This window comes from Pyrus communis, chromosome 10 (genome assembly GCF_041283825.1).
Source record: "Pyrus communis isolate YQ-2024b chromosome 10, ASM4128382v1, whole genome shotgun sequence".
Lineage (NCBI taxonomy): Eukaryota > Viridiplantae > Streptophyta > Magnoliopsida > Rosales > Rosaceae > Pyrus > Pyrus communis.
The window spans coordinates 2440148-2453592 of record NC_142574.1 but is presented as its reverse complement, the minus strand read 5'-3'; the positions used below and the strand labels follow the sequence as shown (position 1 = coordinate 2453592).

General features: G+C 36.9%; 1 pseudogene; it reads right to left on the bottom strand.

Annotated features, from left to right (window-relative positions):
• Window positions 1-537: 537 nt before the first annotated feature.
• Window positions 538-12545, bottom strand: LOC148693357 (MDIS1-interacting receptor like kinase 2-like; annotated as a pseudogene).
• Window positions 12546-13445: the final 900 nt, after the last annotated feature.

Sequence of the window (13445 nt, the reverse complement as noted above, 5' to 3'; positions counted from 1 at the left end):
AGAACCTGAGTAAAGAATTGGCAAACCTTGGCCATCTTCAATGTAGACTTTGTCAGGACTAGTGTGTGAGGATTTTGCAGGTGTTGAACATTGTTTGTCATGTGAGAACTTGCACCAAAGTCAATCAACCATGGCGAGGAAGAATAAGTAGTGGTGTTGTCACATATTGCAAGCTTGGCAGGTGGAATGCGTCCTTAGAAATTAGGATTCACACAATTAGAGCAATCGATAGCTAGATGACCAGGATCCTTACAAATTTGATAAGGAACAGGTCTTCGAGAAGTATGATTGTTGTTGTAGTAATTTCCACCATGATTGCCACCACGATTTCCTCTGCGATTGTTGTTGTTGTAGTGATTGAATTTGGTGAGATTGGAATAATTGCGTTGGGAATTACTCCTCTGAAAATTTTCTGTTTGGCTGAGTTTGAGCAGTATAAGCTTGCACCTGAGGAACATTTAGTGTAGGCAGTAGTGGAGGTTGATTAGATGCCTGGATGGAATTGAAAGCTTGATATGGTTCATTGGAAGAAGAACCTTAATTTTGCTTCTTTCTTGAAATAGCCATTTCTTTACTGAGAAGAAATCCATGAAGATCATCAATTGTTGTATTAGCTAAACGGCATTGAACATAGTCCACAAACGAGTCATATTCATCAGGAAGACCACTAAGAATTATGAGGAGGAGATCATTGTCATCAACTGGTGCTCCAACAACGGCATGAGCATTTGTAACTTCCTTGAGCCTGCAAATATTCAGAGATTGAAAAGGATCATTTGGTCATGGATTGAAGATTGGAGCGAAGCTGATGAATGAGTGATTTAGAGACTCCACCAAATCGACATTCAAGATTCTGCCAAAGCTCGCGAGCAGATTGGACTCCAATAATGAACGGGATGAGATCTTTCGAGAGAGTGGAATTTATCCAGAGGATAATGTTTTGGTCATTCTCATACCACTGCTCAAAGGCTGGATTTGGAAAAGAGTGAGGTTGCCAGAATTATGAGCAAGAAATTGAGGCGGTGGTGGCTCAAATCCATCAACAATTCCTGTAAGCTTATAACGATGAAAGATCGGATCAAATAGAGATTTCTAGACAAGATAATTGTGATGTTGAAGCTTTGTTTGAACGATACTACCAATATTTTGGATAGTAATTGAGTTGATCGAAACCTGAAATGAAGAATTAGGGTTTGAGAGAAGCCGAGAAGAGGTCAGATTCACGATCGCAAAAGGAGATTGAGGAGGTGCGATCATCGGAGAAGATGACCTAGAAGAATTTACCGCTATTAAAGATCAGAGATGCAGACTTCTGATCAAGAATCGAGAAAGGGAAGCGGAAGCAAAGCTATTTGGTTGGTGAGAAAAATCTGTTTGGTAGGTGAGAAAAGTTTGGAAAGGATCGAGGTGGTTAGACTATGGCAAGAGATACCATATTGTTCAACATTATATTTAAGGGTAGTTTGGTATGGGATTCCAAATTGAAAATTTTTGGGATAGGAATTTTGAAGACCAATCCCGAACCGAAATTTCGGTATTCCTAATTTTCGGGATTCCTGAAATGTTTTATGGATTGATCAGGACTGGATTTTCGGTTTTGGGCTTTTGGGTTTTTGTGTTGAAATTTGAGATTTTTGGGTTATGGACTAAAATTTGAGCTTTTTGCCTAAAATTTGACCGTGAAGAATCAATTGATTTACTAATACAAGAAATTATAAGGCATGTGGATTGCTCTGGTACTTAAGGTCTTCATGCTAAACCCGTTGCATTCTATGTTCAAACGCTCTTATCTCCCCTTACTCTAGATTCGTGTTGAACATTGTTTGTAAATCAAAATATATATGTAGAGATAAAATAAAACAAAATAAGCTTATGAAAATGTAGATGGATTGAGGAACCAAAACCCAACAAAGAAACAGCCCAGGTAAAAACAATCAAACCCACGGGCGTTTCAATCTTGCGATGCAGCAACAATTAAACATATTAAATAAGAAGATGAGAACGCACGATTTTTCTTTTACGTGGTAAAACCTACACATTCGGAAAATTTCATGTGCACACTGCCAGTTAAAGAATCCACTAATGTCAAACAAACAAGTACAAAACTCGTACAAGACACAACTTTTTTTTTTATTATTTTATACACACACACGCACACACATACAAATGATAGCATTATTAGGTTAAATTGTTAGTTGTTAGGATAGAGGAGAATTGACAAAATCGAACTTACATCATAATGATAGACATGATTGTTTTCAACTATTGCAATAAAGCACCAGCTGTTGGACATAACTTACTAGACACCGACCGGAAGATTGTCTTGCCATCTTGTCTATATGATGGAGACTAGAGTGTTTGACTCAGATAACTCTCTAATCTAACTCTCAATTAAGCTCCACAACTTTGCTAGACGAAATTCACGCTCAAAACGTTGATGATGTAAAGCTGTAAAACTTGCTCACCATGCCGTTGATCATGGGTTTTTTTCACAATATCCCAATATTATATTGAATTTGATTTGGTTAAACCCAAGTTGACTTTTTGCCCACCAACGAACGGCCCTAAAAAGACTGAAGCCAAATCAAATTGATTTTCTTTCCTAAAAACTATGCACATATATTTTGATCTTACGTCGCCAAATTCTCATATATGATTTCCTGTAGGAATGCAACATGATACTTACCAATTGGAGTTTCACGAATCCTGCTCTTCATTAAGATGTCGTGCAACACTAGTTTTCAACAGCTAGACCTTTTTTTTTAATGATTTTTTTTTTTTTTTTTTACTATTATTAAGAGAGATGAGAGGGATCAGAACTATTCATCAATTTAAGAAAGAGATGAGTTTCGAACCTTAGACCATAGGTAGAAACCCAAATTCCTAACTACTAACTAGAATATTAGACCACATGCAACACCTAGACATAAAATTTAGGACTACACTGCTACAAAAGTGGCTATAACTTGCGGTTCAAAAACCAACAAGAAAACATATTTCTATTGGAGTTTTGGCAAAAATCTGATATCAAATCATGCAATGTCGGATAGGAGAACCGACACCACTGCTAGTGTCACGAAAAGGCTTTTGTTGTCAGTTAATCCCCTTAATCCGCCACCAAGAAGGAAAGCAATGTAAAATAAAAAAAGGATAGTAGTGTCGGTTAAAAGCGACATCGAAGATCACGTCGGATATAAGTGACATTAATTACTAAAAAGGTGGTGGTTAGTCCCCTTTTTCCATTGACGGTTAATACTTCTACTGCTTGAAGTTCTTCTTCTGCATTGCCCAACTGAAGCATCTTTGTTTGGTTTTCCAAAAGTAGATCTCAATGTAGAAAGTTCTTCAAGACGTTGTAAACTAGTCAACTGCCTTGGTGCACTACGATGCTCTCGCCGACCATTAAAAGTTGTGGTTTGCCTTCGAAACGTATGATTATCTGCAAGAAAGTGTCGATGCCCCAAATAACAAATCTTACGACTCGCCATCAAGTAAATAGATTATGTATCATGCTTGTAATATGGACAGGCTTTATAGCCCTGTGTACTCCATCCTGACAACATGCCATAAGCTGGAAAATCACTTATGGTCCACAAGACGGGAGCCTTCATCGTAAATTTTTGGTTGGAATATGCATCATAAGTGGGAGTGCCCACCTCCCACAATTCATTCAACTCGTCAATCAATGGACACATTTACACATCAAGCTCTTTACCAGGACTGTGAGGTCTTGGTATTAACAGAGACAACAACAAATTCGGTTGCTTCATACACATCCAAGGTGGTAAATTGTAAACATAAAGAACCATAGGCCATGTGCTATGGCCATGCCTTATTTTCCCAAAAAGATTAAATCCGTCATTGGCCAACCCTAATCGAACATTTCAAATTTCTAACACAAACTCCGGATATAAATTGTCCAAATGCTTCCATGCTGAAGAATCTGAAGGATGCCTCATAAACTCATCCTTAGGACATTCAGTTGCGTGCCACTTCATATGTTTAGCCGTATGCTTTGATATAAAAAAACTGGTACAATCGTGCTTGTAAAGGAAAATACCACATAACTTTAGCTGCGATTTTTTTCCTCGAGCTATCCTCTGCGTTGGTAATTTTATATCTTGATTTAACACAAACCGAGCACACGGTCAACTCCGAAGTATCTTTCTAATAGATCATGCAATCATTGGGACACGCATTAATCTTTACATACGTCAGACCCAAGTCATTTAAAAGTTTTTTTTTCCTTATAACAAGATTCAAGCAAACAATCCCATTCATACAACATTCTTTTAATTAACTCGAGTAATGTGGGGAAGATCTCGTTTGGCATTCCCGCTAAACACTTGATTTGATACAGTCTTACAACCGCTTCTAATTTCTTAAACTCCTTACAACCTAGCCATAAATCTTGATTTGCCTCTTCAAGCAACCTAAAAAAAGTCTCCACCTCTTATGGACACCCTTCCTCAATAGGGGGTTCAATACACATTTTTCTGTTAATTATGCATACCAGTCACCTTACTCCTATTTCTTCTTCTCCAATTGCCACATTTTGCTCTCCAATGTTGGGCTCACCATGATGTCGCCACCAAACGTTTTTATAATCTTTGTCCATATCATACAATACGAGATGTTCAACAATAGTATTCCTGACAAAAGTATATCGATTACAACATCTTTTGCAAGGACATCTAAACTTATTGGGGTCAACACCATTTGCAACCGCTTGATCCAAAAATAAATTAATTCCAACTGTATACGCTTCCAAATTTCGGGGTATCATCAACCAACTCTTGTCCATGTTTTACCACTTTATGAGGAAAAAATATTACTTTGACACTAAGATCCCTACAATCTTTCAATCCCAACCATGTAGGCATAACTATTAGAATTTTCAATTTTTATCTTTCAACCCTTGAACTCTATCACGATTGCAATCTTTTAATTTCCAACACCTATTATAGGAAAAACAAATTAAAATAACAACAAAAAGTTATCAAAATTATGCTCATTTAATCTTGATTGTTTGTTGGGCGTTTAATCTACCTAACCATTACAAGACCGAACTTAGCATATGTTGTGTATATCTTGAGCCAATTCATGGACAAGCCAAGGATACCACATCTGGAAGCAGCCCATAGAGTTTTGCATTACATTAAGCATTCGCCTGGTCAAGGTATATTTCTTTCAGCAACAAGCTTAATAGGGTTGAATGCTTTTTGTGATGCAAATTGGGCAAGGTGTCGAGACACTAGATGTTTTACCACTGGATATTGTATATTTCTTGGGAAGTCATTAGAGTCTTGGAAAACTAAGAAACAACCAACAGTGTCACAATCTTTAGCAGAAGCAGAATATCGGTCCATGGCTACAACATGTTATGAAATTACTTGGTTAAAATACATTTTGGCAGACTTGGGAATCAAGCATGCACATCTTGTCAAATTGTATTGTGACAATCAAGCTGCCCTACACATTGCTTCAAATCCAGTTTTTCATGAGAGAACAAAGCATATAGAAATTGATTGTCATTTGGTTCGAGAGAAGATTCAAGAAGGCTTGATCAAAACAGCACACATATCAACTTCACAACAACCAACTGATATTTTTACCAAAGCCTTGAGTTCTTCTCAATTTTTGACTTTACTCGGCAAGTTGGGAATCATTAACATACATTCCAACTTGAGGGGGATTGTTGAGAAAAAGGAGTAAAGTCAGCTAAAGATTTGATCTCTTATTCTTCGTGTATCATGCTTAATTGATTGTATAGATTATATTTCCTTTTGTAGCATTGTAAACTAGGCAACTACTTTTTCCTAGGCTTAGATATAGGATCGTGTTTTTCCTATTCCTGTATAAAAGAAACTCATGTATGAGTCTGTAAAGATTATCAAAGAATCATTTTTTAATAGAAACATCTTTCCAACAATGTAAATTTTGTTAAAAACAGAACTCTGGAGTGAGAGAAATCATGAGTTAGAAAACAGTAATTATGTGCACTGCACCAGAGTTTTACACGGGTTCAAAAGCACCATCTTTAACATGATTTTTTCATAAGAGGTGGTGGTAAATACTAAATTGGATATTTTGGTCTAACCGTTTAGGTGGTCATATATGTTGGACCCGCATTTGAGCGTACTCCTCTTGTTCTTTTTTTACCTGCAAATATAGCAGAATACCATATGGCTTCATATCAAGTAATAGTCAACTCAACTATGAAAAATAAATAATAGTCAACTCAAATCAGTTGATTTTGGCAAGTGACCCTCTATCACAGTGATGGAGAGGAGTGTTGTCTTTGCACCATGATGTGGGTTCGAACCACGTCGGCTTCCTAATCTAACACCTAAGCTAACAAATCTATCGCTTGACCCAAAAAAAAAAAAAAAAAAAAAAAAAACTCAGGCAAAAGATGAAGACTGTAATTAATCTTGGCTGAAGAATAATATATGTATATGATATATTTAAACAAGGTGATCTGACTTTCGTGCCAACTCAAACAATGTAAAACACAATTTAAATCTTCATGATTTGTTCAAGTGTGATGTCTAGCCCTCTAATGGAAGCTGCAGTTTGAAATGATAAGTACTGAGAAACCATGTGCATTGTTGGCCTCGATTGCGGTTGTGAATGCCTGCATGCGATTGGTACCCTTGCAATGGTTGTCAGTTCATATTCAACTTCAAGTGTAGGAGGTGGAAGCCGTTGGTCCAATAAATCCTTCAGCAATTTATTTTCACACACGGATGGTGACGAAAAGGATGAGATTAAATCGGCTAGTCACTTTCCCATGAGCACTTCCAATGACAACACTCCGAAGCTATACACGTCACATTTCTCAGTTACTTTTATTGTGTAGACCAACTTTGCATTACAATTAAGGGACAACAAGCCATTAGTATGTTTAACTTTATATCATCAAATGTAACATTATATTTTTTTAATTGTTTTATTTTACATGGTGCTACATATCCACATGTGCCAACAAGGGAGCTCCAATTTGATAAGTCTGGAGTCAAAAACTTAGCAGGGCCGAAGTCCGAAATACAAGGCTTATAGTCATAATCTAGCAAAATGTTTCTGCTTGATATGTCTCGATGTACAATTGGCAACACGCAATCATGATGCATGTAAGACAGTGCATGAGCTACGCCTTTACAATTCTCACCCTTGTACTCCATTCCAATTCTTTTACTTTGTCTTCTTTGCTCAAGATTAAAGCCAGACTACCTTTTTCTAGATACTCATAGACCAAAAAAGAGTGTTGTGAATTTGAACAAAAGCCACAAAGTTTCACAATGTTTCGATGTCGTATATTGATTAGTGCACTTATTTCATTGTGGAACTCCTTATGCAATGTCTCCTCGCCGTCATGTTTTTGTTAGAATCTCAAAGATTATGATCTTAGTTGTAAAGAATGAATCGAAAATGGTGATGAAGGTTTCTGGAAAAATCTCAGAAACTTGCAGAGAGAATGTTCTCAGAAGATGCTTGTATTCATTCACACCTCACACCAAACATGCATGTGTGTATATTACCGTTAGAGAGAGAGACTCTCTCTCTATATTACAAACTCAAATCCAACCATTCATGTAATCTACCCTATAAGATAGTTACATGTGTCAATACAATTCACTAACTCTAAGATTACATCTCAGCTGTCCAATTGGAATGTAATCCAATGGCTCACATTTAAGCTAAAATACTAAGGCTTAAGCTAATATTCTCTAGCACTAACACTTATATTCCAACACTCCCTTCTAAGTGTTGTGTTGAGATTACTCCAAACTCATTTCTCAGATATTCAAACCAATCTCTGGCCAATGCCTTGGTAAAAATGTTTGTAACTTGCTCCTCAATCTTATAGTACAGCAGATCAATCTCCCCATCTTGCAATGCATCTCGAATAAAGTGAAATCTTCTATTAATATGCCTTGTCTTATGATGATGGACATGATTCTTGGTTATGGCTATAGCAGATGTATTATCACATAGAATTGGTGTAGGCTCAACATGTTATTCGCCAAAATCTAAGAGAACAAATCTCAACCAGATTGCTTATGCAATGGCTTCTGCTGCACTGACATATTCAGCCTCTGCAGTGGATAGTGCAACACTACTTTGCTTGATTGATGCCCACGAAAATACACCTGAACCAAGGTTAAATGCATATCTAGATGTGCTTTTCATATCATCCTTACTCCCTAACCAATCACTATCACAGTAGCCAATAAGCATTGTTTCTTTCCCTTTCTCATATGTTATACCATAATCAAGTGTGCCTTGAATGTACCTAAGTACTCTCTTGGCATTCCCATGTGTTTTCTGGTAGGATCATGCATAAATCTAGCTAACAGACTTGCTGCAAACATGATCTCCGGCCTTGTTGCAGTCAAATATAGCAGACTTCCAACTATCTGTCTATATAAGCTTTCATCAACTTGTTCACTTCCATCTGTCTTACATAGCTTTTCATTCACTACAATAGGGGTAGCAACTGATTTACAATCTTTGAAACCAAACTTATCTAGTAGTGTCTTTGCATACATCTTCTGATGCAAGAAAATGCAAGAATCAATTTGTATCCCACCTAAACCCAAGAAGTGATGCAATAGCCCGAGATCAGTCATTTCATATCGTCTCATCATCTCAGTTTTAAACTCCATCATCAACTCTTGTGAACTCCCAGTGTAGATCATGTCATCCACATACAGAGAAACAATAAGTATTTCACTTTCAGCGGTCTTCACATATAGTATTGCTTCACTATGACATCTTTGAAAACCATCCTTAGTGAAATAAGAATTGATCTATTTAAACCAAGCTCTTGGAGGTTGCTTAAGACCATATAGTGCTTTCTTGAGTCTGTAAACTTCATCTCCCTTATTCTTAACCACAAATCCAGAGTGTTAATCAACATACACCTCTTCATGCAATACTCCATTCAAAAATACTGACTTCACATCTAATTGAAATAGTTTCCACCCTTTCTGTATAGCCAGTGCATCCAATGTTTTAATTGTGTCAAGCCTAGCAATTGGTGCAAAGGTTTCATTAAAATCTATTTCAAGCTTTTGAGAGTAGCCCTTTGCAACCAATCTAGCTTTGTTTATCTGCACTGAGCCATCAAGGTTTAACTTGGTTTTGTAAACCCATTTGACACCAATTACTGGTTTATCAAATGGTCTTCTAACCGACTCCCAAGTATTGTTCTTCTTTACCGTTGTAATTTCATTCTCCATTGCTTTCTGCCATGTTCCTTGACAACTTCTTCAAACGTTTTAGGCTCAATGATGGACAGATTGCATTTTTTATACACTTCTGCAATACTTTTATACTTGAGAGGAGTATGATCGAAATCTTGTAGACCTGAACTTCTACTTTGTCCCACAACATCAATTTCAACATGTGTTTCTTCAATATTCCCTGATGTCTCACCATCACCTTCTGATATCTTAGCTTGAGTTAAACTTGATCCACCAGTCTCCTTTTCTTTCTCAATAAGCATATCAGTAAGTGGAACTAAAATACTACATTCTTTTTGTGCACTCCAATCCCAACTTGTTTCTTCATTGAATACTACATCTCTGGAAATGATAACTTTTCCAAATTCAATGTTATACAATTTGCAGCCTTTCTCACAACTTCCATACTCCAGAAACACACATCTTGTGCTAGACAAATCAAGTTTTTGTCTCTATTGTTCTGGACATGAGCATAGCATAAAGAACCAAACACCCTCAAATGTTTAATTCTTGGCTTTCTTCCACTATAGGCTTCAAATGGAGTTTTCTTGTCTAAAGCTTTAGTTGGACACCATTTAAGACATACACTGCAATGTTAACTGCCTCGGCCTAAAACTCCAGTGGTATCTTCTTTTCAAACATCATACACTTAGCCATCTCCACAATGGTTCTATTCTTTCTTTCAGCCACTCCATTCTGCTGTGGTGAGTATGCCACAATGAGTTGTCATTCTATTCCCATTTCCTCACAAAATTGGTTGAACTCTATGCATGTATACTCTCATCCTCTGTCACTTCTTAGTTTCTTCAACTTATACCCATTTTGCAGTTCAACAGTAGCCTTAAACTTCTTAAAGACATTGAACACCTCAGATTTGCATCTCAGAAAGTAAACCCAACACATCCGAATACAATCAACTATAAAAGTGAGGAAGTACCTATTTCCAGCCTTTGTAACAGTTTGCATTGGTCCACAAACATCAGTGTGTACCAATTCCAGTGGAATAGTGGCCCTACTTATTGTCTCTCTTGGAAAGGAATCTTTGCACTGCTTCCCGAGAATACACCCCTTACACACTTCATTTGTGCACTTGATTTCTGGCAATCCAAACACCATTTCTTTCTCCTGAAGTAACCTCAAACTATTGACATTCAAGTGTCCCATTCTCCTGTGCCAGATTAAGGTTGACCTACTCACATTTGCCCTTAATGCAATGTGTAGGTATTTTTGAAGTTTCAAAGGAAAACTTCTGTTTCCTTTCATTGGCACCTTGGCAACCATATTAGAAAGAAATGAGTCATCATAAATTTCAGCCTTATTATCTCCAAAAATTAGAAAGTATCCATGGTCTATCATCTGCCCTACACTGAGTAAGTTCTCCTTTAGAACTGAGACAAGCATTACTCCTTTCATATACCTTATTCCCATCTTAGTGTCAACCACCAAACTTCCTTTTCCAATAACATCAACCAATTGTCCTGTCCCCATTTTGTAGTTATGCTTTTGTCAATATCAACTAGCACATCTTCTCTGCCAGTCATATGGTTACTACAACTGTTGTCCACATACCATACATCTTCAATAGACTTCTTATCAACTGCATTATTTGCATAGAACATGGTTGGTGTAAGAAGAACCTGAGTTGCAAAATTTAGCTGCTAAACACCTTGAGCAACTTTTTTATTATTGCAGTCTCTTGCAATGTGACCAATTTTCCCACAACAATGACACTTAGGTTTGCCTTTAAGAAAGCATTCACCATAGTGATACTTATCACAGTTCCTACAAGGATTTCTTCCACCTTCTGCAGCTGCAATTTGCTTCCCAGCTTGATAAGTAGGCTTTTGATCCCACTTTCTAAATTTTGGTTTCCAATTCTTCTGATATCGATTGCCTTGATTTCCAAAAGAATTAGAATGTTTGGGATTCAATTGAGACTTGCAAATGCTCTCTCAGTTTTGTTATCATTATGTCTCTCCAATCTCTGTGCAAAACGTTTTAATGAAGCTACTACTTCTTAAACCTCGATCACATTAATATCCCTTGAGTGTTCAATCACAGAGAATATAGAATCATACGCAGAGGGTAAACTAATCAACATTTTCTGCATAATTATCTCTCTAGACAATTCTTCTCCATAACTTCTCATTTGATATATCAAATCAAACAATCAAACAATTTTGTAAGATAAACAGACAAAGACTCATTATCTCTCATTCTGGTATATTCGAATTCTCTATGAAGACCTTGTAATTTAACACTTATATCCTGTTTATCGCCATGGAATTCTTGCATCAAGATATCCCAAGCTCCCTTAGAAGTTTTTTCATGAGAGATTCGAGGAAATATCTCATCGGAAACCGCTCCCTCAATCAACCCCAAACCCTTGGCATATTTTATGAGCTTTTCCGTCAGAGTTACAGCATCACTCGATTCCTTTTTCTCCTTCTTCTTTGCATTAGATTCATCAGCTTCCTTCGAATCTGAGCACTCTACTCATTTTTCAACGAACTCCCGTAATCCATGACACTTGAAGATAATCTTTATCCTTATACTCTAGAATTCATAATTCTCGCCATTGAAGATCGGCGCCCTCAACTCACCACTCCAAACCCTGCCATGTTAGACACAGATCTTGCTAGCAACTTCTTCAAATTTCATATTCTTTTCTTCACATATTCAATCGCCCAGTGTTAAGCGATTAAACCTGGCTCTAAATCCATGTTAGAATCTCAGAGACTATGATCTTAGTTGTAAAGAATGAATCGAAAATGGTGATAAAGGTTTCTGGAAAAATCTCATAAACTTGCAGAGAGAATGTTCTCATAGAAGATGCTTGTATTCATTCACACCTCACACCAAACATGCGTGTGTATATTACCGTTACAGAGAGAGAGAGAGAGAGAGAGAGAGAGAGAGAGATTATCTCCTTATATTACAAACTCAAATCCAACCATTCATGTAATATACCCTATAAGATAGTTACATGTGTATATACAATTCACTAACTCTAAGATTACACCTCAACTGTCCAATTGGAATGTAATCCAATGGCTTACATTTAAACTAAAATACTAAGGCTTAAGTTAATATTCTCTAGCACTAACACTTATATTCCAACAATTTTTTATGGAGTTTCTTCACTGCAACTATGTTGCCTGATGGTAGCTTTGCCTTGTAGACACTTCCAGATCCTCCCTTCCCAATGCAAAATATGGAGTCAAAACCATTGGTTGCTCTTATGATCTCGCAATACAATTTTTTTTCCATAAAAAAGAGAGATTGAAAAATTTTCATCCTGGATATCACTCTTTTCTGTTTCCGACTCTTTCTTTCTTGTTTTGATGAAGACAATTGCAAGGAAAGCATATAAAACTGCTCCCAAGATAGGGAAAACGATTGCAAACACAAGTTTTCTATTGTTTTTTCGTTCAGAGTTCACATACTCGCCACCATTATCACTCATGAGGACCTGTATTTGTGACTTATATTGCAGTTGCACCATTTTGTGAAATCGCTGAAACAAAGAAGGAACTTTACTTTTGGACTTCATCAAACAAACCCAAGTCATACGTGTGCAATCGTCAATAAAAGTAACGAACCAATAAGCACCACCCAATGTACCAATTTTAAAGGGTCCCCAAACATCAGAATGAATTATCATAAATGGAATTGAACTTTTACTCAAACTGGATGGAAACGAGGTACGATGACTTTTAGCCAATTCACAAACATCACATTTAAAGTGAGAAACATCATTTTGAACAAATAAGCTACGAAACAACCTCCGTAAGTAACTGAATGAAGCATATCCAAGTCGACGATGTCATAACCAAACCTCTATAGATTTATTCCTCTCATGTCCATAGCAAGAGCTTGAGTCAACATCTGGCTACTGTTCGACATCAGCTCCAAGTAGTAGAGCTTCCCCTTTCTAATACCATAACCAATCATCTTGCGAGTCCAAATGTCCTTAGAAACACAAAAATAAGGCCAAAAAATCACAATACAATGTTGGGCAATGGTTATCTGGGCAACAGATAATAAATTATAATCAAAAGGAACAACAAGTATGGTATCTAGATTAAGGGTATCAAAAAGGCAAATAGCTCATTCCCCAACAATAGGGGCATCATTACCATTGGCAACACTTACAACAGTTTTGGTGGATGGGTTTATGGCTTGTACTTGTCTAGA